Raw genomic sequence first — 1,412 nt, 5'->3', positions numbered from 1 at the left:
AACTTTTGCTACTTTGTATGGTTAGAGAATTTTTTCTTTTGAAATGTAGAAAATAAAAGTAAAAGTAAAGGTCAGTAAAATTAATTGGCAAAAGAAAAACCTCATTTGATTTAAGTACAGTAACAAAGTAAAGGTATGAAAATCTTAAAAGTGGCTGCTTACACTTGCCACTGGTCAAACTCAAGTATATTTGACATCAAATCCTCTGTTGTGTCAATGTATTTTCAGACTTCTAAATTTGTGACAATTTGTATGACTCAGTTTTTTTGTTTTGTTTTTTTAAATGAAGAAATATGAAGATAAAAGGTAGGGTTAAGGGTTTGGCTACTTGTGCCCTTTCTTGTGAATTGTATTGGTATAAAAGTGAACAAGGGCAACTGTGAATATATAAATGTTGGAGTTTGTTCAAAAGGCACAAATGCTAACCCTGCTCCTTTTACCTTTGTATCTTTTTTAAACAAATTGAGTTGTATAAATTTTCACCAATAACAGAAGAGTGACTTCATGCTGAGACTGCAGATAGCAGTTTGAATTCTAATGAATGTTTCATGAGCTCAGTTTGGTTATCATGGTTTGTAGAGGCATGTCAACCTTTTTTTCCCTGGGAATTAAATGGAAATGATTGATAGAGATGTAATTGATATTATTTATCCACTTTAAAATTAGCACATTAGCACATCTGAGTAACCAGGACGAAGCTGTGAATCGAGCAGGACTGTGAAAAGAAAAGGCGCATTTATTCAGAATTGACATGCGGAGCGTCCCCGCACCAATCCGGCTGGGTGTCCCACCTGTGAACAAACACCCACACACACACGCACACACACAGACACTCAGGTTCCCACAGCATTCACGTGCACGGACACACCAGGCTTTCCTATCAGCTCCTGTGGCCTCGGCTCAGAACAAGGCCGTCTTTCAGTCCATCATACAGCTGCACATGGCCAAGACACACTGGCTCACTGTTAGAGCAGAACTGATAGATAAAGAGGCTAAAAAAGAGGTAAGGTGGAGTGAAAGGGAGCGAAGTGTAGCCTGTGAAATGTGAAATGCAGGAGACAGAAAGCACTGGCTAAACAAGCAGAGGCAAGCCACGGTTTCTTAATAAGGCTGGTCTACCTGTACCCTCAAGGCTAGGAAAAAACAGACTCATTCACGTAATACATCAGTCTCTCTACAGTAGATATGCCAAAACTCATCAAGTTCTGATTGCTTTCTCTTTTTTTTCCACTCTCTCCCCTTCACTCCCCTCTTCTAATTGTCTTTTTCAATGATGTTTAATTCACATTGCTCACTCTGCCGTGTTTCACAAGAGCTCTCTAGTCACCCACTTGCTTTGTCTCTAGCAGTCCTGCCCTCCCTCTTTCACACACACACACACACACACACACACATACAAATGCACACACACA

Source organism: Pangasianodon hypophthalmus, chromosome 6, assembly GCF_027358585.1.
Source record: "Pangasianodon hypophthalmus isolate fPanHyp1 chromosome 6, fPanHyp1.pri, whole genome shotgun sequence".
NCBI classification, from domain to species: Eukaryota; Metazoa; Chordata; class Actinopteri; order Siluriformes; family Pangasiidae; genus Pangasianodon; species Pangasianodon hypophthalmus.
The sequence above is the reverse complement of the archived record's forward strand: the minus strand, read 5'-3'. Positions refer to the sequence as shown.